The following is a 25,465-nucleotide window of genomic DNA, read 5'->3' on the forward strand; positions in this document are numbered from 1 at the left end:
GGGACCAAGAATCAGGAATTATGAATCTCTAGGCTGTGTGGAACAGGGAGGACAAGGAGGGCAAGGTGACCTTGGCAATGAGTTGAGGACATTGTGGGCTCCATGTGGGGTATGCAGGAATGTGGCTTGAGGGAGCCGCGCTGTGCTAGAAGGCTGGGTGGTACGGGCACTCAAGACTTTGCTGCACCCCTTCGGGGTACCAGCCCTTGTTACCGAGAGGCCTGACAGCAGTGAAATTGCTTCCGGATGTCATCCCCTCCAGCAATTTGGCAGCTCGTGTGGTTGGCTGACCGCCATGAATTTTTAATGATAATAAACAAGAGCCCGAGCCCTGGGAGGGATGGGAAAGTGGGAGAGCACAGCTTCCCAGAGTTCTTCTCTGGGGTCCCCGAATCCATGGGAAGTTTTCAGTCCTGACTCGGGGGCAGAGAGGGTTGGAAAAATCACACCTAAGGATCCCCATTTCATCCTTTATGTGGATCCAGCGCAGGGATGGGGAGGAAGAAAGAGTTTAGGAGGGCTGAGGAGTCTCCTCCTTGACCCAGTGCTCCTATGTCTGCTCTCTGGGCAAATGGGGGTCTGTCTCCTCACCTGGCTTCTTGTCTAGCTCAGAACTAGTCCTGGAGGGGAGCACCCATTCTGGAGAAAGCCCTTAAAGGACATGTGAGGCAAACCCAGGCAGGAAGACGCATTCAGCTGCACATCAGAGCAAACCTTTCTGCTCTGAGCTCCTCGGACAGCAAAACCATAGGTAGGTGGGGGTTTGTTCTGGGCTCAGCAGTCAGTAATGTCATCAGAAACACTTGCTATGTTCCTGGTCCACAGGACACGGGGCTGTGCTACCCCAGGGACTCTCTATCAGGAAGGTAAAGCTTTCCCAGAAGAGCTACCATCAGGCCACCATTTAGAATTCAGTCACATGGTCGTTCCTGGCTGCAGGGCAGCTGGGATGCAGGATTTCACATTGACTTTGATGTTTCATGGGCCACAGTTGGACCACTGTTGCCCAAATCCAACCTGAGAACTGTCCTTAAAGGAGGAGGAGGAGAACAGAGTTGGTCAGGAAGATAGTAGTGCCTCCTGGTCCATGGTGTTGTCCCCTGCTGAGCCCCGGGAAACGGGTTTGCTGATGTCAAGTGTGCCGGACACCGTCAGGTTAGTCAGGACAAGCTCCATACATTAGGTGCAGCAGATATTCATGACTCTAAAAGCAGGAGCTGGTGGGACCCTTGGGAAAGGATAGATGTCTTGCCCCATGCTTACCTAGAGGGCCCAGCGGGAGAGAACAGACGCCTTGCACCATCCTGCACTACATCAGCACCTTACACATCCTAGAGCCCAGGGGCAAAGTAATAACTGCAAGACTGGCCTGACTGAAGATGAGACCAACACCCAGGAGGAGAGTTTTGTTCTGGGACTGAGTAGGAGACAGTCTTGGAGAGGGTGAGAGCTACACAGAGAACTCCTGAGAAGCTCAAGCTCAGGCCAGGGAAGACCAAGGGCCTGGGCTCTGTGATGGGCAGCCATGTTTGGTGGCTGTGACCTTAGGAGGGGTTGAGCTGAAGGAGATGCCAGTTAGTCCAGTGGTCTGTTTGGGCTTTTACACTGCTGCCTACATCTAGCAGGAACTGGTGGTCTGATTTACGGTGGGTCCCTATCTGGGGTGCCTAAGTGTCTACACCAAAACCACGGGCCTCCTGCTCTGCTCAAGGGTGGTTCACGAGTGGGTCTTAGGGTTTTTGGTACCCAGTTTGGGGTTGGCACCATTGTTGTCACCGACCTTCGTGCCACACCCATGGTGACAAAGCGGTGCTGTCAGTTGTTTTTTCCTGTACGCCATTACTTGGATTGTTTCAGGATCATAAACAGTACTGAGGCCCACTCCCAAGGCAAAGAGCTACACACCCTAGCACAGAAGGGGAACAAGAAGCAGAAACCAGGCAACCACGTGCCTTATCTCCCTACAGCTGGTCCAGGGCCGTGGAGCGGAGGAAACCACAAGGCTCACAGCAGAAATGCCTGGAAGGGCGTCACTGGAGGTGACGAACAGTTTAACAAGGGGCTTGGTGGAGTCAAAGAAAATATAAACAAACAGATAATGACCCACATGAAACAAATGGTCAGTGAGTCTTGACAGTCATAAAAATCTAGTGGGAAGAGATGTGAACCAGGAATCGCCAATGGAGGAAAGAAGAGAATTCCATTAAAAAGTTCCAAACAGATACTCAGGAGATTCAAAGCACCTTTTAAAGTGTGGGCAGCAAAAGTGCTGGGTGTGAGGGCAGTGGTCAAAGAGAGAGGACTGGGCTGTGGGTAGTGACCCGTTAGTGAAAGACACTGGACAGCAGCGAAAGGACGTGAGAGGTTGGTCCCACAGAAGAAGACCACGTAAGAGAAACCGGAATTAGGGAAACAGCCTGCTTGTACAAGTAACAGCAGAAAGCTCTCCAGACATGGAAGGAGAATTTAACTTACTGATGAATGAAGCATGGAGAACCCCAATAGACATGATCAGAGAAAAAGCAAACAGATAAGCTAGACCAAAAACCAAAAGCATAAAGCAAACAATTGGAGTGTTCCACACCACATAATAATCAAAATACCAGAAATCCAACACTAGAACAGAGTCTTGAAAGCTGTTAGAAAACAAGCAATGAGTCTCTTAAAAAGGAAAACCAACCAGAATTGCAACAGACTTCTCAACACAAATTTTAAAGGCAAGGAGATCTTGGAATGAAACTTTAAGACTTGAATGAAAACAATTTCCAGTCTAGAGTGATATAGCCTACAAAATAATCTTTCCAAATTGATGGAGAAATAAGAAATTTCCATGATAAAGAATACCTAAAGAAAGTTATGATCACCAAACCAACACTCCAAAAAATTCTCGAGGACGTACTAAAAGAGACAGTGCGGCTCACAATGCCAAGACATGCAGTAGAAAGAATGTATCAGGTAGAGCCAGAAAGTAAGTAGAAACAGCCACAAGTAAGGCATGTGTGACAGAGATAAGTTAATAGCTATCTGTTATAACTGTCAATGTAAATGGACTCAATTCACCCACCAGAAGACACAGATTAGCAGACCGGATCAAGAAATAAAATCTAATTATATGCTGCACACAGGGGACACATCTATCCCCAAGAGAAATTCATAGACTGAAAGTCAATGGATGGGAACCAATATTCCATGAAACAGGAACCCCAAAACAAGCAGGAATAGATATTCTAATCCCAGACAAAGTGGACGTTAAGCCAAAGCTGATCAAAAGAGCAAATAAAAATATTATATATTGGTTAATGGAATTATTCCACAGGAGAAGACGCGATGATAAACACATATGCACCAAACCAAGGTGCCCCAAACAGTAAAGCACACAGTGGACATAAAAGGTCAGATAAACATCAGTGCAATTATAGTAGGAGATCTCAATCCCCCATTATCACAAATACACATATCAAATAGACATAATCAAAAATTAACAAAGAAATAGTAGAGTTGAACGAACTCTTTAAACAAATGGACTCAATTCTACAGAGTGATCCACTGAACAGCATACAGTTTTTTTTTTTAGAAGAATATTGTACTTTCTTTGAAAAAAGAGTATACCAGCCAACAGAGTACGCTTTGGTAAGTATTAAAAAATTAAAATTTCACCATGCTTATTATCAGATCCAGTGCAATGAAACCAGAAATCAGCAGCAAAAGACATCACAGAAACTATGCACAGGTATGGAAATTAATCAACACATTTTTGAACCACAAACAGATCACAGGAGAAATTCAGGATGAAATAAGAAAGTCCCTAGAATTAAATGATGTCATACAACACACTGAACTTAGGAGCCACAGGGAAAGCAGTCCCATAGGAGAAGTTAGAGCTGTGAATGCCTACATCAGAAAAATAGAATAAGCCCAGAATAACAACCTAATGACGCATCTCGAGGTGCTAGAAAAACGGGAAAAATCCACACCTAGATCTTTTTTTTTTTTTTTGTCTTTTTCCTGGTACCAGGGATCAAACTCACGACTGCCTGCTTGCAAGGCAGGCGCTTATGCCGCTGAGCTAAATCCCCAGCCCCTCACACCTAGATCTTGTACAAGGAAGGAAATTATAAAGATCTGAGAAGAAATCAATGGACTAGAAAGTAAAAAACAATAAAAGCATAAATGAGTCGAAGAGATTGTTCTTTGAAATAAACAAAATAGGCAAATCCTTAGCCAATCTTACCAAAAAAGGAGACCAGATACAAATCTATGCAGTTAGAAATGAATAAGGATGAAATCACAACGGCCTGCTGAGATCCAGAAAACTATTAACGACTACTTCACAAACCTATATGATCCCCCACAAAGAGTGAAGAACTTGGAAGGAATACAGTGATTCCTGGTACATATGAACTACGAACCCTGCACTAAGACTTAATAATCCTGAATAATCCAATAACAGACAATTAAATTGAAGTAGTAATAAAAAATCTACCAACTAAGGAGAGCCCAGGACATGGTGGATTCACTGCTGAATTTTATAAGAACTTTAGGGAAGCTCTAACACCAATGCTCCTGAAGCTCTTTAATGAAGTCGAGAGTGATGAGCACTCCCAAAATCATTCTTGGAAGCTGGAATTACCCTGATCCCAAGACCAGACAAAAGTCCAATTGAACAAGAGAACTACATGTCAATCTCTTTAATGAATATAGATATAAAAATCCTCGGCAATTTACCGTAAACAGAATGCAACAAATCATCAAAAAGATCCTACACTATGGCTAGCAGGCTTCAGTCAAAGGATGCGAGGAGGGATCAACGTATGCCAATCATCACATAAGCAGAAGCAAAGATAAAAATTGCACAATCATCTAATAGACACCAAAAAAGACTTGGACAAAGTTCAACATCCTTTCATGATAAAAATTCTGGAAAAAATAAGTATAGGAGGATTTTATCTCAATACAATAAAAATTTATGATCAACCCACTGACCACAGCATTATGAGGAAGCATGGAAAGCTTTTCCTCTAAAGTCAGATACAAGACGAGGATGTCTACAATCGCCACTCCTGTCCAACAGGGCCCTCAAAACATTACCCAGAACTATCAGGCAAGAGAGAGAGACAAAAGGAGTATGCATAGAAAAGGACAAAGACAGAGTATAATTATTTGCTGATGATGTGACCTTTTACTTACAAGAGCCAAAGAGCGCCCACCAAAGGATTCTTAGAATTAATAGCCAAATTCAGCAATGTAACATGATACAAAAATCAATAGTATCCCTGTATACTAACAACAAACTCACCGACAATGAAATTAGGAAAACAGTGATATTCTTAACAGTCTCAAGAAAATTGAAAAACTTAGGAATCAACATAATTGAGGAAGTCAAAGACCTCTATGACGAAGATTACATCACTCTGGAAAAGGAAATTGAGCAGGACATCAGAAAATGAACCCAAAGTAGAACTTGTTCCTGGATAGGCAGAACCAATACTGTCAAAATGATTACACTTCCAAAACCGATACACAGATTTAATGCACTCCTACCAAAAACACCAAACACGTTTCTCACAGATCTAAAGAAGACATCCTAAAATTCATACGGAATCAGAAGAGACCCAGAATAGCAAAAGCAATCCTGGGTAACAAAGCAAATCAGGAAGGATCACAATCCCAGCTTTGAAGTTGGGTTTCAAAGCTATTGTGATTAAAATAGGAAGGTACTGCCACAAAACAGGCATGTGGATCAATGGAATAGTGGAGAGGAAGCAGGAATAATCCCAGGCACATTCAGCTGTTTGATCTTCTGCAAAGGGGCAAAAGACGCACACTGGAAAAAATATATTCTCTGTAACAGATGGCGCTGGCAAAATTGGATATATCCCTCTGAGTACTAAACTAAAATCAAAATAGATCAAAGATCTAAACATTAAAACAGCAACACTTAATCTGCTGGAGGATAAAGTAGGTGAGACTCTTGAAGACATAGGCATAGGAGAGGACTTTCTGAACAGAACACCAATGGACAAGAAATAATATTGACTCACCAAATGGGATCACATCAAATTAAAAACCTTCTGACAGCAAAAAAAAAGTAACCAACCAAGCAAAGAGACATCTGAAGCATGGGAATAATATTTTGACAGCTCTTCCTCTGACAGAGGCCTAGTATCTAGAATGTATAAAGAACTCAAAAGTACTAGATCCCACCTCAAATCCAGACCCAATGGAAAAATGGGCAAGTGAAATGAATTGACACTTCTCAGAAGAAGAACAAATGGCCAATAAACACACGAAAAAATGTTCAACATCTGAAACATGAAAACTAAAATTTTTACCAGCTCCTCCTCAGACAAAGGACTAACACCTGGAATATGCCAAGAACTTAAAAAAGCCAGACACCCCCCAAAATTTAAATCAAAGTCCAAAAATGGGCATCTGAAATGAACAGAGATTTCTCAGATGAAGAAGTACAAACGGCCAATAAAGATATGAAAAACTGCTCCACACCACTGGTCATTCAAGAAATGCAAATTAAAACAACACTGAGATTCCATCTCACTGCAGAAACAATGGCTACCATCAAGAAATCAACTAATAACAAATGCTGGTGAGGTTGTGGGGAAAAAGGAACCCTTCTTTATTGCTGATGGGAGCGTAACCTGGTACAACCACTATGGAAATCAGTGTGCAGATTCTTCAAGAAATTAAAACTAAAAGTTCCATTTGACGCAGCTGTTCCTCTCCTAGGTATCTTCTTGAAAGAGTTAAAAGTATCATACTGAGCCATACTGAGCCTGAGGGGAGAAACAGAAAGCAAATCTGCTCTTCCTGTGAGCTGGCACAAGGCAGGAGGAGAAACAAGCCATTTTGCTCTTCCTGCAAGTTGGTGGAAGCCATGCTGGGCCTGGGAGGAAAAACAAGGGGCCAATTTTCCCCTCCCCATGAGCAGAAAGGTTTGTAGGCTGGGAGAAAAGAATACCCCACCACCCTGCCTGCAAGCAACTGGCTGGAGGACAGACTGAGTTGATAGCAACTGAGGTACCAAAACAATTTAATGCTTGTATTGTTTGATTGACTTCGCAGGCCTGAGGCCGGTAGTCTGAGCATCTATTAGGAGGCTGACAGTATGCTATATAGCAATATGCGGAGATTTCCTTCTGTCTTGTGTTTGAAATCCAGTATTGTTCTCACTTTTTTTTTTGTTCTGCTTTATTGTTTTATTTTATTCAATGTTCTGTTCTGATTGTTTTTATCCTCTTCTGTTTTGTTTGATTTTATTATGTCTGATGTTAGGGGCAGCAATTTTGAAGATGACAAGGCACATTATGGTCGCCATTGTTGATTTCCTATTATCCTGTTCTTTTTTTATTTTGAAGAAAATAAAACCAAGTGAGGCAAAACAAAACAGAGTCAATCAAAACAAAAGGATCAACATGGTACATGACTTATAAACAAAACACAAGGAGATCAACAATGGCTACCATAATGCCTCCCGTTATCTTCAAAAAATTTCCCATATTGTCAGGCATAATAAAATGGAACAAAACAGTGCAGAACAAAATCAATAAAAACAAAACATTGGAGACATTATAGGACTTCAAAAGAAAATAATAGCCAAACCACAGTGGATACTGTAGTGCGTCTTATTGTCTTCAAAGTAGTTGCCTACACCCTCAGACTTGATACTATCAAATAAAACAGAACAGAGAAAAATCAGTCAAAACAAGACAGTGAAAGCAATACAGGGCTTCAAATTAAGCCAATAGAAAATTAAAAAATGGTTACCACAATGTATCCTGCTATCTGTGGAACAGCTGTCCATGTCATCAAATCTAATACACGTAGACAAACTGAAACAGAATAAAACCAAACAGAACAATGAAAACAATATGGGTTTCAAATCATGATAATAGATTAACAACGGCTACTGTCTTCCCTGGTTAGACAGTTCCTCCCCTTTCCCTTTCTCAGGGTGCACTGTACACTTTGCATCCCACAACTTCTTTAGTTCTTAGATTAGGGAGGCAGCCCGCTACTCACCTAAGTGATTCTGAACCTTTTTACCCCTGAGCATGATCTCAAGCTGAATCCATTTTCCTAAAAGAGCCTCAAGGTTATCTTTCTTTATAGCTGAGTAGTTTTCCTTTATATAAAAGCCATTATCCTGTTTTGGAGTCCCCTATCATTTTCACTCTTTTGTTTTGATTGGCTTTATTCTGTTTCATTTTGCTTGTTTTTATGTTCTTTAAAAGAAAAAAAGTGGAGGGGGAAGCATCATGCCACAGCGATGTGTGCATGCCCATGTTTACAGCAGCAGAATTTATTAAACCTAAATCTTAAAAACAGCTCATATGTCCATCAACAGAAGACTGGATAAAGAAAGTATGGTCTTTTTGTTTCTTTCTTCTTTGTACAGAGACAATCTTTTTTGTCTATGGCTCCTACTCAGAGTAACATTTTGGTCATTCTTTTAAGAGCACTGTACTCAGTATATTAAACATTGTTATTCTCCGATGTGTGTGTGACATGTGCCACGGACAGGACACTGAAGTGTGATTCCACATTCTACCATGGCAGCCAATTTGCTGTTACTATGATAAAACACCCAAGCAGAATAATTTAGGAAGAGGAAAGCTTCATTTGGGTTCATGGTTTCAGAAGGGGTAGTCTGTGGTTGAGCAGCTGATCCCAAAAGGGCCTGTGGTGGGGAAGAGACGGGTGGGGCAGCCTGTGGTGGAGCAGATCTGCCTACCTCCTGGAGTCCACGAGGCAGACAGAACAAAGGAGGTAGGGACCAGGAGGACACGCAGCTTCCGGCCACCTACTTGCCCCAGTTCCCCTCCCCCTGGTAAACAGTCAGTGCATGGAGAGTTTGATCCCTGTGGAAGACCACAGCCCTCTCGATCTGGTTCCCTTACCTAAGTCCCCACCTCTGGACACTGCTTCCCTGGGGACCCAGACTTCACCACAGGGGCATCAGGAACGTTTCCAATCCCGTTTATAAAATACTCACAAGACTAGGAGATGAGTATTAGTATTTTCATTATGCAAATGAGGAAACTCAGATTCTTCGGAATCTTGCCCAAGGTCACATGAACAGGAAGAGGCAGGGCAAGGATCAGAGTGTGGTTCTCAAGCCTGGGCTCGGAGCCACTGGACAGTGGCCTCTCCCAGGGTGTAAGCCGTACACACAGGGAGCACATCTGTTCTCACCTTTGCACCCAGAATTTTAGTCCAAGCTCCAAACCTGAAGTCCCCTGAAGCAGGAGCGAATGCTGGTTTGCAGTTGAGCTGCATCATACACGAGCAGTGCAGTGAGGTGAAACATACCAGGAGTTTTAAAACAATAACCCAGAGGAGTCATGTTCTGGAGCAGCCCTGGGCGGCCAGCTGGGAAAGACATCACAGTAAGTAAGCCCTCAGCTATAGAGCTGGCCTTCTGGTTGGAGTTCCCAGCCCTGGCCACCAGGGGGCAACACCTGAGAGACAACAGTCTGGAAATGGGGCCGCTCCCTTTCTGGGGGGCTTTGCAGTGACACCTTCCATTGGGTTGGTTTCCCTTCTTTTTTTTCCAAGAAGAGCCCAGCCTCAAAATTCTTAGAATTGAGCTATTTCTCACAGCAGATAGAAGCCAGAAAAGGGGAGGTGGGGCTTGAATAGGAGTCCCCAGGGGCTGTCTGGAGGAGGTGGACATTGCCCTGGGCTGGTCAAGGCCAAGGACATTCACAGTCATCCAAGGCAGCACCATGGGTTGAGCACCGGACAGTGCACTGCCCTGGGGCCATGGGCAGAGCCAGCCAGAGCATGAGGCTGTGCAGGGGAGGCTGAGGGTTAGCTGGGTAAAGCAGACACTCAGGACTGCGGTGAGAGACAGAAGCCAGCAAGAAAAAGTGGGAAGTCTAGCTTCCTCCTGACTGCTGGAGCTGGAGAGGCATTTGAAGGGAACTTGAGACAGGTTGGCGCTGGTCACCTGGGGCGTCCTCGGCCTGCGCGAATGTCAGGAGGTGTGTGAATGTGGATATGTGTGAGTGTGAATGTCTGTGTGTCACACACACACACACACACACACACACACACACACACGGACTGACTCAGGCAGAGCGATTCGGAGCAGAAACTTTAGTGCTGGGCAAACCTGGGTCTAAGTCTCAGCCTGGTCAGCCTAGGCAGTGACCTCCTGACACTCTATAGCTTTTCTGAGTTTAAGTTTTCTCATCTGTACAGTGGACATAGTAGTTATTCTTAGCTCAAGAGCTGTTCTGAGGGCACCTCACACAAGAAATTGTTAATGTCTTGGGACTGAAGTTCTAAACCTTTTCTACCCTTCAAAGAGAGAGACGAAGACATTCATTGATTCAATGTTTATAAAGCGCTGCCAGGCCAGGCCGTGGGGGAGAGCAGGCTGAGAGGGAGATCTCTGGCCTCATGGCTGGTGTGGAGAGGAATAAACAAAGGGGATCCACATCAGGCCAGCAGGCTGGAATCAGGAGGGAATCCATGGGGAGAGGGAAGGGAGGGGAGCTTGGGGTGTGCGTGTGTGCAGGTTACAGCTTGTTCCCGGGAGCTGCGAGCGGCCTTGCCTTGGGGTAAGAAATCACTGTTAAACTCTGCTGTGGTTGCTGCAGTACTAAGGATGGAACCCAGAGTGCTCTACCACTGAGGTGCAGCCCCAGCCCTTTTTATTTTTTAATCAAGCTGGGCGTCTTGATAAATGTTTCAGGTTGGCCTTGAACTTGGGATTCCTCACCTCACTCTTCCAAATACCTAGAGCTACAGGAGTGCACCACCAAGCCCAGACAACCAATTTTTAAAAAAATTTTATTTAAGGAAAGACTAAACAAAGCAGAAAATAGGTAGAAATAATATATACGTTCAGAGAAAAAAACAGTAAGAAATCACTAGCTGATGTTTACATAGTGTCGTTTTACAAATAGTTGTTCAAGATACAGAAATGGAGCATGTAAAGTGAGAATTCAAACAGGGACACTGCAAACAGTTCTGTTCAACTGTGCAACAAAAACTTAGTAACATGGTTGTCAGTCCTATACACTTACACATACATGTAGTTATCCATATCTTCATTTATGTTGAGATTAAACAAACTAAAGCAGGTTAAAATCATTCTGAACAAAGAATAATAGTATTGCTGGATTTCAGATCATGATACTCTGTGATCAGCACTGGGTACTGTAGTGTCTTTTTTAAAATTTAATTTAAAGAAAGACTAAACAAAACAGAAAACAGGTAGAAATAAAACATAATTTCAAAGAAAAAAAACAGTAAAAAATCACTAGTTGATGATTACAGTTTGTCTTCTTACAAATAGTTACTCAAGATACTAAAGTGGAGCATATAAAGTGAGGAATTCAAACAGTGAGACTGCAACCAGTTCTGTTCAACTATCCAACAAAAACTTAGAAATATGGTTATCAATCCTGTACACTTAAACATACATGCAGTTATCCATATCTTGAGATTGAATAAACCCAAGCAGGCTAATATCACTCTGAACAAAGAATAATACTACTGCTGAGTTTCACATTATGACACTCCAGGCTCAGCAGTGGGTATTTTAGTGTCTCTTTTTCTTCAAAGTATCTGTTCATTTCATCATGTGTCATAAGATCAGTTCTCATAATCTGTTTATAGGTTCTACACATGCATGAGTCTTAACATGTATTTCTATCCTTGCTATATTAGAAGGAAAAACAAAACAAAGCAAGACAAAACAAAACAAAACATATTTCTATAAACACATGAAATGAAAAAATCAATAAGACCATTGAACAAAGAGTTCTCCCATAGTTCCTGTGTTGTCTCTTGTTATCTCCAATAGAATTGGCTATATCATCAGACATAGTATAGTTGAATATATCAGTACATAACAGTATTAATAAAAACACAACTTTGTATATAGTATAGAATTTCAAAAACCGGCAGTTATCAAACCAGAATGTGTATCGTAGAGTCTTGTCATCTTCAGGGTAGTTGCCTATACTCTCAAACTTGATACTATCAATCATATCAGTTTTGAATAAAATCTTCTCTGCTTCATTTCTGTTATGCTCTTTTTTTTGCCATCGGTTGTCTGCTTATCTTCTTCATTCTGTTTTCTGCTCCATTCATTGAGGCCTCTCTGCCACTGTTCCTGGAATCCTAGTACTTTTCTCTTTCTCTAGAATGCCCTGCAGTATTCTCTGTAGAGTTGGATTGGTGGTTGCGAATTTCCCAAGTTCCTCTTTGTCTTGAAAGCATCTTGTTTCTCCATTAATTTCTAGAGACAATTTAGCAGGGTATATCAATCTGGGATGGAGATTATTTTCTTTCAGGGCTTGGAATATTTTGCTCCAGGGTTTTCTTGACTTGATGGCTTGTGTCGAGAAGTCTGCTGTTATTCTGATGGGCCTTCCTTTATAGGTTATCTGTTTCTTGTCTCTAACAGCTTTTTATATTCTGTTCTTATACTGAATTTTTGGAATCTTGATTATTATATGACTGGGTGTAGCTCGGTTTTTGTTGTAGATGGCTGGAGTTCTGTATGCCTCATATAACAGAATATCATTTCCTTTTCTTATGTTTGGGAAGTTTTCCTTAATTATTTCTGTGAATACCTTTGTAGTTCCTTTGTTTGTACCCCAGCTTCTTCATTCACATTCTTTATTCTCAAGTTATAGATCCTTCTGTAATCTTCTAGCCTTTGTATTGTTACTGCTTGTTTCCTTGTTATTTTTTTATTGAAGGAGAAAAAGAAAAAAAACAGAAAAAGGGTACAAGTCATACAAAATTTAAAAAATAAACAGTAAGACATCACTAGTTAATAGATTACATATTCTCATCTTAGAAATAGTTGTTCAAGTTACAAAATTGAAGCACCTAAAGTGGACTTTCAAACAGTGAGAGTGCAAACAGTTTTGTTCAATGATCCAAAAAACACTCAGTAATATGGTTATCTATCTTCTACACTTAAACATATATGCAGTTATAACCTTTAGAGCACTTTCTTTTCTTTTTTTTTGTAGAATGATGATTACACATTTTGGGTTTTATTACTCCCACAGTTATTACTTTTTTTGAAGAGAATAAAACCAAATGCAACATATCAGAACACAGTCAGTCAAATCAAAAGGATGGACATAATAGATAATCTAAAAACTAAATATAAGATGATCAACAATGGTTACCATACTGCCTCTTGCTATTTTAAGAAGAATTGGCAGTTATAATAAAATTGAACTAACCAAGAAAGAATAAAACCAAAGCATTGGAGACATTACAGGATTTTAAAAGAAAAAAATAATCAATCGGAATGGGCGTCATAATGATTCTTATTGTCTTCACAGTTATGCCTATACTTTCGATCTTGGTACTATTAAGCAAAGCAGAATAGGGGAAAATTAGTCAAAACAAGATGGTAAGGGCAATACACGATTTCAAATCAAGTTAATAGAAATCAAAATAGGTTAATGTATCCTGCTATTTTTTATTTATTTTTCCCTTAATTAAAAAAATAAAAAGAAACAAGTAAATAATTTTTAAAAATGGGGGATTGAGATTAAAGAGGGCATAGCAACAGAACAGCGCAGGTCAAATCATAATCATTTAAGCAAACCAGTGTTTCACCACAAGATATCCTGACATAAAAATAGCTACCATAGTGTCTCTTTCCTTGAAATTTTTGCATATAACTTCTTATACTGTAGCACCAAATGTATCACGACACTATAAAACCATTCAAGAGAATGACATTATTACAGGGTATTTAGAACCAATTAACATAAAATGAACAATGGTTTCTACATAGACTCCTTGTCTATAAAAGATTTTGCTTATATTATCATATATAATAAAATCCAATAAGATACAACCTTTTAAGACCAATGGAGACTGAAGAATACAAGTTTGATGGGACTTCAAAACAAGATGATACTAAATCAGCACTAGCTATTATGATGTCTTATTTTCTCCAAAATTGCTGTTCCTACCTTCCGATCTTCTCTGCCTCATTTCTGTTGAGCTCTTTTTCTGTCATTTGTTGTCAGTTTGTCATTCCTCATTTCGTTTTCTGCTCCATTCATTCATTGTGACCTCTCTGCCACTATTTCTGGAATCTTGGTATTTTCCTTTTTTAGACTATCCTGCAGTATTCTCTGTAGAGTTGAATTAGTGGTTGCAAATTCCCCTAGTTCCTCTTTAACCTGGGAGCATCTTGTTTTTCCATCAATTTCTAGGGACAGTTGTGCAGGATATATCAATCTTGGCTGGAGGTTATTATCTTTCAAAGCTTGAATTATTTCCCCCCACACTCCTCGTGATTTGATGGTTTGTGCCGAGAAGTCTGCTGTAATTCTGATGGATGTTCCCTTGTAAGCGATCTGTTTCTTGTCTCTGACAGCTTTTAATATTCTGTTCTTATATTGGATTTCTGGAATTTTGATTATCATATACCTGGGTGTTGCTCTGTTTGGATTGTAGGAGGCTGGGGTCCTGTATGCCTCATATATCTGAGTATCTTTACCATTTGCCAAATTAGGGAAATTCTCTTGGATTATTTCTGTGAATAGCTTTTGTAGTCCATTTGTTTGTGTCCTCACTTCTTCTCTTATGTTCTTAATTCTTAAGTTATAGATCCTCTTATCATCTTCTAGTTTTTGTGTTGTTTCCTTGTTATTTTTAAGAAGTTTTTCATTTCATGCTCCCATATTACAAATCTGCCCTCCAGTTCAGATAATCTGTCCTTAGTTTCTTTGAAGCTGTTATGCCAGTTTTCGATAGAGTTTTTAATTTCCTGGTAATCTCTTTGAACCTGCTTCATGTATTCTATGCTTTCTCTATCTTCTCCATCAAACAATTCTCCTCTTTTTTTCTGTTCTTCCATTCCACCATCTGTTTTTTCTTGGGCGGTGCTTAGCATTTCTCTAACTATTCTGCTTATGTCTTGCTTTGGGTCATTAATAACTTCATTCCTGAATTCATATATGAGGCTCTGGAGATAGCGCTTTATATCTATTGGTGCCGTGTTTGCTATTGCATGTTTCTCAGGATTGGGGGCCGAGGACCCTTTCTTGTTGCTCCCTCTTCCCATATTCTTTGTTCCTTATATTTAAGCGTGTATAGGAGATCCAGCTTCCTGCCCTGTCAGACACAGTCTGTTTGAATTGTGCTGACTAGGTGTTCCCGCCCACTGCAGTGTACTAGGGAGACACAGACCTAGGCAGCCTATGCTGGGCCCGCCCCTCCAGGTCAACCTACCCCAAGGCTTCACCTCTAGGGTGCACCTTCAGGCGCTGGGACCTGACTTGGGCTAGCATATTGGGTCTCAGCCAGCGGCGTCTCACAAGCCAGGCACTCCCCACCAATCCCACTTGAGAGGGGGATATGTGACTGAAGTCACTGCAGCTTCTCATTCCAGGAAGTCTGCCTGGTCCGAGTATGTCCTCCGCTGAAGGCTCCTTCTCTATGGAAGGGTCCTGATTCACTCACTCACCGCAGGTCAATGCATGGCACCTGGCCAGTCCTGCTCCCAACTCCTTTCAATGCTTCCCACTCTCCGAGCTTTCACGCCTCTCTCCCTGCTTTGCTGACCAGGATGCAACAGCGGCTTCAGGTAATTCAAATCCCAGTTTCCAGTGGCGCGGGTCCAGCTTCCATGCTGAGACCTTATCTGTGCCTGCTGTCTCACCAGGATTGCATTTCCAGATAGTTTCTCTTAATTTAGTTCGTTCCTGGGTCAGCAAAGAATATCCCCCCTTGCCTGGGACTTCCTGTCTGGCACTGTTCCTAGATTTCAAGTGCGGTTTCTCCGAGAGCCTCAGAGGCTGCTGTTATCTATCTGCCATGTTCTTCCAGAATCCTGTTTCCTTGTTATTTTTTAAAAGTTTTCCCTTTCATAATCCCACATTGCAAAATTGTCCTCCAGTTTGGATAATCTGTCCTTAGTTTCTTTCAAGCTGATTTATCATCTTTCCATAGAGTTTTTAATTTCCTGGTGATCTCTTTGAATCTGCTTCATGTATTCTATATTTTTTTATATTCTTCACCAAATGGTTCTCTCCTTCGTTTGAGTTCCTCCCTTCTTCCATCTGTGTCTGCTTGAGGGGTGCTTAGTATCTCTTTTATTAAACTTCTCATATCTTGCTTTATTTGGCTAAATATTTCACTTTTGAATTCATCTATGAGGTCCCAAATATATCTTTATGTCCACTGGTGCCATGTCTGATATTGCATGTTTGCTGTTCTCATTCTCCTTTGTATTTACCTGTTCTAGGCCAGTGTTTTCAGGGTTGGGGCCTGGGGACTTTTTGTTGTTGCTTCCTCTTCCCATCTTTTTTGCTTCTTCCAGGAGGCCCCAGTTTCTTTCTTTGTTGGTTACAATTCTTCTGAAGTGCACTGGCTAGATGACCCTCCCCACTGCCTTGTGCTAGTGAGTTGCAGACAGGGACAGCGTGTGCTGGCCCCTCCCCTCCAAGTCAGTAAAGCTGCTGGGGCCTGCACTGTATTACTTTGCGCTGCCTCCCCTCCTGGTCAGTCAAACTTCTGAGCCTTCATTGGGTTAGTGTGGTTAGTGTGCGCCACCGTTGCAGGGACTTGACTTTGGATAACCTATTGGGTCTCAGCCAGGTCGTATGACCCAGGCCATGCTCTTCCACCAATTCCATCTGGGAAGGGAACAACTGACTGAAGTCACTGCTGCCCCTTGTACTTGCCAGTCCTTCCCAGTCCTAGAATGTCATCCGCTGGAGCCCCCCTTTCTGTGGAATGGCTCCACTCCTGTCACTCACCACAGGTCAATGCAGGCTCCCTGCCAGCTCAGCTTTCTGTTCGGCTTGCCGACCTCCAAACTCAATGTAATTGCACCTCCAGTGAGTCAAAGTGGTGGGACCTCGAATGGTCGGCAAGTCGCCCACTGTGGCAGGAACACTGAACCTTTAGCTGTTCCAATAATAGCACTGGGACTGTATGTCTAGGGGGTTCTTCTCACCTTAACTTCTTCTTGGCATGAGAGAATTCATCTCCCTCTGTTTGGAGCTCCCCTCTCTGTATTATGTTGAATTCTAAGTTGACTATCTCAGGGAGCCTCTGTAGCCAGCTGTTATCTATCCGCCATCTTTTTCAGTCCCCGGATCAACCAATTTTGACAGTGATAGACAAATGTAGCTTAGATATGTTTGGTGAAACCTTTAAAGGCAAAGCATAGTCCAACATTCAAGGCCTGAGGGAAAAGACAGAGAAAGGGAAACTTAGAAGAAGAAGGAGGAGGAGGAGAAGGAGAAAAGGAGGAGGAGGAGGAAGAGAGGAGGAGGGGAAGAGGAAGATGAACAGGAAACAAAATCAGATGATGAAACAGATGGCATTTTGAACTGCAAAAGCCAACAGTTATTTGTAAATTAGAGACACACGCTTAATAAAGTGAGCCAAGCAGGTTAATAACAAAGTGGCATAAATGGGGCAATGTCAAAGGAAACAACAGTCAAGGCAGAACTGGCACAATAGCCCACGCCTTTAATCTAGTTACTCAGCAGGCTGAGGCAGGAGGGTCTTAAATCCAGACCAATCTGGGTAACTTAGTAAGACACTCTCTAAAAATGCTTTTAGAAGGCAAGGGATGTAGTTCAATGATAAAGCTCTTCTTGCTTAGTATGTATGAGTTCTTGTGTTCAATCCCCAGCACTGTGAAAAAAAATAGGGTAGAAATATTCATATCAGATTAACCAGAGTGAAGTGAAGGTCAACAGTAATAAACAGTGAAAAGGGGGATATTTTGTATTGGTAAAATCTACATTCCACAAAGAAGATATAACAGGCATGGATTTTAATCTGTCAAATGTTTCTTGGAGTGCAAAGACTCAATTATAAAATCTCAATAAAGCCACGGTTGCAGCAAAATTCATTAGCATTTCTCTGTCATAATTTAACAGATTGCAGAGGAATTTGAGCCATATGATGAATGAACTTGATTTGTTAAATATTCATATACGTTGTTCCGAAGGGACCACCCTGTTCCTTGGCCCATGGAACATTCTCAACATCCGGTCACACACTTGGCTCCCTAGTAAGGCTAGTGGCCACAAGAGGTTTAAAAAGAGTATGCATGAATGTCTAGGAGGCTGGTGAAGAGCTGGCCAGGAGATGGGCAGTCCACAGGGCCTTGTCTTTGCATCGCTCCCCTGGGCCCCTGAGATGCTGCCTGGCTCTTCCAGCTGTAGGTGGCAGTGAGCACAGAGGTTCCTGACTCCCTTCCTCTGGGACAGGAAGCTGTCCTCCAATGGGGCACTGAAGTCCGTCCTTCTAGTCGGACTGGATCACTGGTGTTGTATGCTCACCTTCTAATCAAGAGAATATTGCTAAGAGAATTGTCAGATTGACTTAAACATGGAGTCACCCGCAAGACCCAGAATCTCCACACTTCCCAGGACCACTCCTGACCCATCCCTGCAGCTGCGATGGATCAACTTCCCCATGAACTTCATGGGACGTGGCAGAGGGTGGAGCGAATCAGGATAGATTGGAAAAGCATGCTGAAGGAGAAAAAGGAGAAAAGCATGCTGAAGAAGAACCAAGGGGCTGCTCTGGAAGCCAAGAAGAAAAAGCTAAGCAATTCCAGAAAGGTGGTGTCCTCCTAACCGAATTCTCTGCCAATAATGCTTTTTGATATTTGCAGGAAAATTAGATTTCCCCCCTTTCAGATGGAGGTAGACGTTACACGTTGTAAAGCACATGATGTGCAGTGTGTGCACCGTGAGAAGCACCATGCACTTCCATGCTGAGGACAGCTCCCTGCAGGATCCCCCGCACCACTCCCTGGTCAGTGTTCTGTGGTCAGTGTCCTGCTACTGAACACATTTGACCCAAGTCACTGAAGGCCAGCACTGTCTCTTCTCAAATCCCACGGAAATGGAATTATTCAGCATGTGTTCTGTTGTGTCTGGCTTCTGCCACACCCTGCCATGGACATTCATACATGCTACAGGCATATCAGTCAATTTTATTGTTATGTATTTCTTTCTGTGGAGTTATCACAGGTTAATCATCCTTTCCCTGACTGATGGGTAACTTCCTGGGAAATTTAAAAACATACTGTTCTAAATATTTTTTAGGTGAAAAAGGAAATAAAAACTTAAATTTGTAGCTTCAGATATTGATAGGATATAGTGACACTTCAGATGTAGGCAAAACCATAGTCAGAGGAAAATTCATAGCCTAAAATATTGTTAGAAGTATATATAGTCATATAATGTATAAGTATTATTAGAATTATACATATATGATAACATATATTATTAATGTTCTGTATTGGAATGATAAGTTAATTTTTCTTAGATCAATCTTATATAGTATATTATCCTATATCATAATTTTATATATAATAATGAGGGGCTATGAATGATTAATAACTAAAGAATTTAGAAAAAATACAACAATGTAGATAAATGAGAAAGTTGTGTTATTAGAGATTAAAGTAGAAATTTAGGGGGAAAAACAATAAAATTGATAAGTAACAGAGTTGATGATTTCAAAAGTTTAATAAAATAGACAGCCACCTCATAAATGTGTACAATAAGCAGCAAAACAAATATCTGCAACAAAAATAGAAATAAAATAGAAATAGAATCATGTAAAAATAGAAATAGAATCACATAAATAAAATCACATATCAAATAGAAATAAAATCACATATAGGAATGATTATAATCACATAATTTTTTAAATTATGAGAGAATATTTAAAAATCAAGAGAAAGGACAGATAACTGCTGTTTCTTTTGGTGCTGGAGGTTGGACCCAGGGCCATTTCACTGAGCTACACCTCCAGTTTTGCTAAACTGCTAAGTTGCTCAGTCTGGGCTCAAAATTTAGATCCTCCTGCCTCAGCCTTCCAGAGTGTTGGGATTATAGGCATGGCCTCCATGGGTGGCTAATTAATGACTTCCTTCTATACTATAAATTTGCAAAATTGATGCAAAGAAGATTTAAAGAACTCCCTGAAGAGACTAAAAATAATAGAAGAAATTAAAAGTTTACCCAGAGTTACACTGAAACACCTTCAAGTGAGTTTGATTTTACATGGGTCCAACTTCATTTCTATTTTATCAGACCACCAAAAGAGAGGAATCGATTGAGTTGATTTTGAGATGTCACACTCTGGAAACTCAGCTTTGGCTGGCCAGATGAGGAGGGGATGCTGGACCCGAGGCTCTGGTTTGGGCAGTGTCGTGGCTGGAGATGGACTTGGCTCACTGGACCTGATCCACGAAAGGCAGTCAAGACTCAAATGTGTCTGTCTTCTCAATTTTTCTGCTTTTTCAAAACACCCAACTTGGACCAAATAAAATGTCCTGATTGAATTTCATCCTCATTTTGCAACTTACGTCAAGATGGACTTGGATTTATGACTTGAAATGACTTGAACAAAAGAGATAAAGACATTTTTGCTAGAAGCTTGGATTTCCCCCAAAAGAAAAGTTCAGCTCTGCACTGTTTAATAGAAATGAAATGTGAGCCACAGGTGTAATTTAAAACTTTTGAATAGCTGTGTTAAAAAATTCAGAAGCAGATTAAATTAATTCTAAAATATACTATGAAGCCCCAAAATTGTCATTTCAACAAATTATTAAAATAGCAAAATGCTAAAATTATTAATGAATTATTTTGCATTCTTTTTTGCTTCATTTTAAACTGTGAATTTTATACTTACAGCCCATTTCAACTTAGTTGCTAGGTTTCCATCAGAAATGGTGGCTCGGTATTTAGATTTTATAAAGTTTGAAGTTGATAAAGTGGATTCCATACCGCATGGTTCCAAGCATATCTAAATTTTCCAGTAACTGGATTGTACATAAAAAAGCCATTTTCCTTTTACATTTGCATACATATTGACAAAACTTGTCCACTTTTTTAAAGAGAAGCAATTGGACTCTAAGACCAAAAAGTATCAGTTTCAAAAGCGCCCGGAAGTTGGAAATTCGCTACCTTTTTCCCTAAGTCAATATTACACTGAATGTGAAAGGGGGCCTCGTGTAGATTTGAAAAGCTACCCCAAACTTACTCTTCAGCTTTCTTTGCAGCTAATTGACATGATGTGGTCAGTTGTGATGAAAATCTTCTGTATACTGGCTCACGTTAAAAATGTGAAAATTAAGATTATTGACCTATGTTACAGAAGTGCTACATTTCCACATAAATTCTTGAAGTTGTCTAACCAGGTCCTGGATCAGCTTCCCTATTCTCTGGAATTTCAAATTTAGCTCTTTTCAAATGCTGCTGCCTGATAACAGAGAGAAACTTGAAATCAAGCTGCCAGGTTTGCCTCTGATTATTGCATATTTGGCAAGCACATTCTCCTGTTCAAAGAAATCTCGAACTGGAGTCATTCCGTAGCGGATCTTTGTGTGATGCTCTCATGACTCAGCCAGTGAGCAAGGCACACGGGATCACTGAGTTCACCGTCTCCTCCTCTCCACATTTCTGTAAACTCCGGTGACTCACTGTATTTGCCTGCATACTCTGGTTTTTACCGCTGTACCCATGACACTTTCGGAGCCTGCTGCAGAAAATGGAACACAAATACTTCTAACATGTATCACACAGTGCAGCCAAGCATGAAGGGAAACTTTGGCCTCTTGCTTAATATTCTAGCAAATCTGGACTTAAAATCTAACACACCCGAAACCTCAGATGTCAAGACAGAAACTAATTTTCTTATTGTTAGTCGAAATTCTCCTTTGACAAACGTAAAAGTTTCATCTGTGCTATGGGATCAATTTTTTAGATTCGGAGTTGACATTTCCCTGTAAATTTAAAAATCCTTGAGTCAAATCATACTCAAAATGTTAACTGGGCAGTGACCAATCCTACAAAGTATGTGTGATTTCTCAAATCATTCAGCTGATCTTTGACAGTTCAAAAAATGTGTTGAATTCTACGGTCAATTTTTGCTGGCTTAATAGAGAAGCTTGTACTTTTTACAAAATGCCTTTTTTAGTTTTCATAGTCTAACAATTTTTTCAACTGAGCTAATAATTTTTAAAAACTCCCTCTAAAAATGTTTTCCTTTTTCCGTGCAACAATTCTGGCTATTTTACAGCTGTCCAGAGTTATAAACTGGCTTGTTAATTCACTAGAGTTTTTTTAATTGGGCCTTAATTCTAATTTTAGTTGTTTTATTTTGTTGACCTTTTGACCATTGAAAGGAAATTTCCTGTCACGTTTCTTACGTATTTGATAAAAATGTCTGTGACAATTGTTCATTTTACCGTATTATCTTTAACCCAGCACATACAATGCCTTTCGCTTTTCCTGGCTGAAATGAACTCTGGCTGCCACGCAACGAGAAATGTATGATGTCCTGGTTTTTTTATTCTTCAGCTTCTTGGCTCCAATCTACATCAGCAGGATTTTACCTCTGTATCTGTCTCTATTTTATCTCTGTAACTCTGTCCATGCTCATTTTTTTTAAAGAGAAAAGCAAGTTATTCATATTAAGATGAAAATTTCAACCTACAGCAATATAACTAGGTAGGTAATATAACATGGTACCTGCATAACATAGTCAAATAGCAGAAAAATCATCACCCCGGCTGGATCAGTCCATGGATCCCAGGGGGGTCGGTGATGTGCTCACAGTGCGGTGCTGGGAACAGTGAGTATACTTCCCTGGCACCTGCAGAGCAGCACAGCCTGCGAAGTCAGTTGGGGAGACCATAGTACGGTGGCCAGGATAATGGTCCTAGAAGTCCACCTGTGACTCTGCAAATTTACACAGCAAGACAGGATTAACGTTACTGAGCAGCTGACCTTTAAAAGGGGCGATCACTCTGGATTAGCAAGGTGGGCCCAACATTACCATGAATTTACAGACACGGGAGTTGCGTGTGGCCAGATGCAGCTGAGCTGTGGTAGGGGAGTCAGAGGCTCATTCCCTGGCTCTTAAGGCGGAAAGGGCCTTTAGCAGAGTCATGTGGGCAGCGGAAAGGCATCCTCTCCTCTCCACACCTTGACCTTGGTGCCGTGAGCCACATTTCCCGACTTCTGACCTTCAGATCTCTTAAGATGAAAGCCTGTGCTGTTTTAAGCTTTTAAAGTCTCTGGTAATGTGTTATGGGAACAACAGGAAACGGATACAATAATTCTACAAAACAAGTCGTCTTCGTGGAAACATAATTCACTGTTCAGGTTTTAAGGTTCAAGTTCACAAAACAAGAAGCCCAGCTTCTCAGCTGCACCAGCTCCCGCCAGTCCCGCTCCGGGCTGCAGCTGCGGGGGTGTGGGTTCAGCCCAGCTCCTGCTGGGAGCTGCATCTGGGGGCATCCGCTGGCGTTTTCAGTGGATCTGAATTTCAAATTCTGTCTCAGCATTGGTTTCGGGACCGTGTGTTTGGAAACGGTGCCCTCCTGGGCCAGAGAGGAAGGATCTTAGAAAAAACATCTTGGTCTTTGTTTCTGAGGTGGGATAAGGCTGCGGTTGCTAAGCAGGCGTTGGAGTCCCAGCACTTCCTGTGAACCTGCCCGGAGCCTGACTCTGCTCCAAGCAGGAAGTCTGGAGGGGCTGGGAACACATTCTCTGTGGGTTCTGATTTCCGCCTTCTCCAGCAGAGGGGACAAGCCCCCCCCCATTGCCCCCCCACACAAGTCCCAGCACCCTGCCCACCCGCACTGGTCCAAGCTGAATCGTGGAGTGGAGCCGGGAGGACTTTGGGTCACAGCAGCTGTAGGAATTATAGGATCCAGGAACTGCCAAAAACTGAACCGAGAGGCTTGGGGCAGGGCTGGGCGGGGGAGAGTGAGTCAGAGCCAGCTGTAGAGTTTGCTGATCTGTGTCTCCGATCAAAGCAAACATCTAAGTGCTTATTCTTTGGGGAGGAAGGGAGGAGTGGTAGGCGAGGACTCTGAGAATTATGGGAGGAAAAATAACCCTTGATTCTTTAGAGGCCCGTGGGCAGTAAGCACGCCAGGCTGGCAGCTGAGTCTCTCCTGCTTCTGCCTCCATCCACCACTCCTGCCTTGCTGCTCTCTGGCCCCTCCCCGCCCCTCTGGCCCCGCCCCTCTGGTCCCTCCCCACTCCTCTGGCCCCTCCCCTCCCTATCCGGCCCCGCCCCTCTGGCTAGGCCCCGCCCTACCACTCTCTGGCCCTGCTCCATCACTTTCTGGCCCTACCTCCCTCTGGCCCCGCCCCCTGTCTAGGCCCCACCCTACCACTCTCAGGCCCTGCTCCATCACCCTCTGGCCCCGCCTCCCTCTGGCCCTGCCCCATCACTCACTCGCCCCACCCAAGCCTCTGACCCCGCCCTGACACGCCCCCTCCCCACCGGCTCCGCCCTCACCTCCTTTATCTTTCTGGGTCTTTTTCCCACTTTCACTCCCTCTCCTTTCTTTTGTTCTCGATCCTGGGCTTTGCCATATGGTGAAATGGCACAAAACTAAACAGGGAGGTCAGGGAGGGAGGAAGGATGCCATTCATTCGACTTTTTCCTTAAAATTTTAAGCAACATATGTTTGCCAAAAACATCTGAAAAAATAAAGCATGAAAAGAAAATAAATGCCACCTGTAATTGCCTAATTAGAGAAAAACACTTGTTTTTGAAAATTGCGGTGCATTTCTCTGAAATCACTGTCGTGTACGTGTGTGGCAGGTGAAGGCTGAGAAGCGTGTTTACGAAGCGGGTAGTTTAACCTCCTCCGTGCCCGCGGGTGGTGTGTCTAGACGCGTCCCACGCTGCCAAGACTTCCAGGACCCTGATTGGCGATGGCTGGCAGCTTTCTCACCCTGGACGTGCCGTCATTTCCTTGTTTACATGGTTTCTTGCTTTTATTAATGCACGGACACTGGAGCACCAGCAGACGTAAAGCAGCCTTCTGAAAAAAGCGGACTGAGAACCGGCCATCTGAGGGTAGAAGAATGCGCATGATCTAGAGAAGGCTACACGGCCTCCACCACCTCCACGCCAGTTCCGTCCCCCCACCCCCGGGATTAAGAGCAAGTAATAGTAATAAAGCAAACATCAATATTAGTTTTCATGTCTCGCTAGTTGCCTAGTGTAATTCTATAACAGATTGCTTTACTAAGACAATGAGTATTTATTGACTGTCTGTGTACCGCTTCCTACCGACATGGGAGTACACCGCCCTAGCAAACAAAGTAAAAATTCCCTGTCTGAGACGCCGATGTTGCAGGCTGGGGAGACAGGATATGCAAAAAGCCAACAGGTGGCAGATCTGGTCCACTGGACCGTGACCAGGACTGCCACGTCCTTGACAGTCCTGCTTAAAGGACAGAGGGGTGTACTATGTCCTGCTGAGGGCGGGGTGGTGCTGGAGGTCTGGGGAAGGTGTCTGCAAAAAGCCCAGCTAAGACACCTGTGTGCTTCCGTGTGAATTCAGAACGGCACCTTTACTATCATTATAGCGCTTTTCACCGTTTTAAAATGTGAAGACCCTGAAAAGTCAGCTGCTAACTGCGTTTTTCAGACAGATCAG

The 25,465-nt window shown here is 42.4% G+C and overlaps 1 long non-coding RNA gene across 1 annotated transcript in view; it reads left to right on the plus strand.

The window, feature by feature from the left end:
- Window positions 1–9,163: 9,163 nt before the first annotated feature.
- LOC106029058 (uncharacterized) overlaps window positions 9,164–25,465 on the plus strand; it is a 32,996-nt gene continuing 16,694 nt past the window's right edge. The window contains exon 1 of the long non-coding RNA XR_010047284.1: window positions 9,164–9,404. This is a non-coding gene — a long non-coding RNA (uncharacterized LOC106029058). The remainder of the gene's footprint in view (window positions 9,405–25,465) is intronic.

Source organism: Cavia porcellus, unplaced genomic scaffold (assembly GCF_034190915.1).
Source record: "Cavia porcellus strain 051 isolate PalLab524CR breed Dunkin Hartley unplaced genomic scaffold, mCavPor4.1 scaffold_5, whole genome shotgun sequence".
NCBI lineage: Eukaryota > Metazoa > Chordata > Mammalia > Rodentia > Caviidae > Cavia > Cavia porcellus.